Source organism: Sus scrofa, chromosome 12 (assembly GCF_054392235.1).
Source record: "Sus scrofa isolate SSC_HxYL_T2T_F1_AM1 chromosome 12, Sscrofa_HxYL_maternal_Yorkshire_Landrace_v2.0, whole genome shotgun sequence".
NCBI lineage: Eukaryota > Metazoa > Chordata > Mammalia > Artiodactyla > Suidae > Sus > Sus scrofa.
In genome coordinates, this window is record NC_139394.1 from 45,719,625 (window position 1) to 45,721,940 (window position 2,316).

Consider the following 2,316-nt stretch of genomic DNA (forward strand, 5'->3'; position numbering starts at 1 on the left):
GGTAACGGTGTAGACATGTGAGCTGATATGATCAAGGGGGTCCGTCAAGGTGCCTTTGTCCCTGGGAGCCAGGAAAGGAGAGCAGGTCAGCCAAAGGGAGGGTCACAAGTGGCAGAGGCAGCAGACTTCAGGGCCCAGCTGAAGCTGAGACCCCATGGGAAACCCTTTTTAAAAAATACAAAACTAGACAAAAGCTACAGTGTGTTTATTTTATTTTTTTTTAATTTTTTTAATCCAAAAAGTGTTTATTGGGATGGTTTCCCACTCATCTTGATTCCGGGTGCTTTTGGCGCTGCTCTGGTCTGAGGGAGCATCCTCTGTAAGCCCTGCCTTCCCTCCTGTGGGCTGGCAGAGAACAGTCGAGCAGCCAACACACAAAAGTACTGTTTGCGCATGGCTAAAGCAGGTGGTGGTTTTATAGCATCCTGGGCATTTCACATCCAGGAAAAAGGAACTGAGACTCCGCACCAGGAGCTCCCTCTTGTGTTTCCTCTTCTCTTCTGGAGAGGGATGAAGGCGATCCTTTGTCAGAGGCATGTTCTGTGGGGACATCATCACCGCCGGAAAGGCTACAATATGTTTGAAAGGGGAAAAACAAATCCAAACACATTAACATTTAAATAAACCAGGACTTCCCATTATGACTCAGCGGGTGAAGAACCAGACCAGTACCCACGAGGATGTGGGTTTTTCCCTGGCCTCACTCAGTGAGTTAAGGATCCGGCATTGCTCTGAGCTATGGTGTAGGTCGAAGGTGTGGCTTGGATCTGGCGTTGCTGCAGCTGTGGCTTCGTCGGCTCCTAGCCTGGGAACTTCCTTATGCAGCAGGTGCAGCCCTAAAGAGACAATCAATCAACCAACCAACCAACCAACCAACAAGGACCACAGCTGGAAGGGGCAGAGTCCATGCGGCATCTTTGTCTCTCCGGTGAAAGTGCATCATGAGGGGAGTGGGTGCAGGGGAGGATGAGGGCCCGGGTGTGCCCAGGCCCTGTGGGCGATGATGTCTTTCCCACTCGCATCCCAGAGGGGAAATTCAATCACAGCTTCCTTGGCACCTCTGCCTTCATTCTTCATCCTCAAGGGGAGGGAAAAATCCTCTGGATGCTTCTTCAAAGGAGCAAGCATGAGGGGTCTGCAGCCCGCCCAGCGCCAGCCCTCTGCCCCTCCTTGGGGAGGCGGCCCCCTCTGTCCTGAATGCATTTCTGGGCACCTGGACAGCCCCCACAAGAGTCTCACCAGCTCAGAGATGAACCTCCATCCTGGATCCAGGGCATCAGGACTCACTCACAGTAGGGCCTGCAGGTACCGTATCCCTTCGGCTCGGGCAGCTGGAGAGCAGGTGAGAACTTTAGATGTGGCTCAGTGACCTGCCAGCCACCCCCCCTGGTGGCCCCACAGTGGGGACCATCTTGATAATCACCTCCTTTCCTACCTCTTCCAACCACTTCCAAGAGACCCTGGGAGAGAAGGCAGGGGAGGGGCTCCCCACCGCTCAGCCTCCGGCCTGGCCCTGACCTTGCCCTGCCATCAGGTGGCATCTGGGGGAATTCCGCTGCCTGCCTCCATCCTCACCCCCACTTTTTTTTTTCCTTGAACATTCTGTTTAATATATGCAATTATGAAAATACTATGACGAATATTCTTTTTTATAACCTTTTTTTTATTACTCAAATGAATTTATCACATCTGTAGTTGTATAATGATCATAACAATCCAATTTCACAGGGTTTCCATCCCACAGCCCAGGCACATCCCCCCACCCCCCAAACTGTCTCCTTTGGAGATGATAAGTTTTTCAATGTCTGTGAGTCAGCATCTGTTCTGCAAAGAAGTTCCGTCTGTCCTTTTTTCAGATTCCACATGTCAGTGAAAGCATTGGATGTTGGTGTCTCATTGTATGGCTGACTTCACTTAGCATGATAGTTTCTAGGTCCATCCATGTTGCAAAAAATGCTGGTATTTCATTCTTTTTGATGGCTGAGTAATATTCCATTGTATATATGTACCACATCTTCTGGATCCACTCCTCTGTCAATGGACATTTAGGTTGTTTCCATGTCTTGGCTATTGTAAATAGTGCTGCAATGAACATTGGAATACATGTGTCTTTGTGAGTCGTGGTTTTCTCTGTGTAGATGCCCAGGAGTGGGATTGCTGGATCAAATGGTAGTTCTATGTTTAGTTTTCTGAAGAAGCTCCATACTGTTTTCCACAGTGGTTGAAAATTTACAATCCCACCAACAGTGTACTAGGGTTCCTTTTTCTCCACCCCCTCTCCAGCACTTATTGTTTGTAGACTTCCGGATGATGGCC

At 49.4% G+C, this 2,316-nt stretch overlaps 1 pseudogene; it reads right to left on the reverse strand.

Moving 5' to 3' along the window:
- Positions 1 to 265: 265 nt before the first annotated feature.
- On the reverse strand, positions 266 to 537 carry LOC146398253 (small ribosomal subunit protein eS27 pseudogene; annotated as a pseudogene).
- Between the last annotated feature and the right edge of the window lie 1,779 nt (positions 538 to 2,316).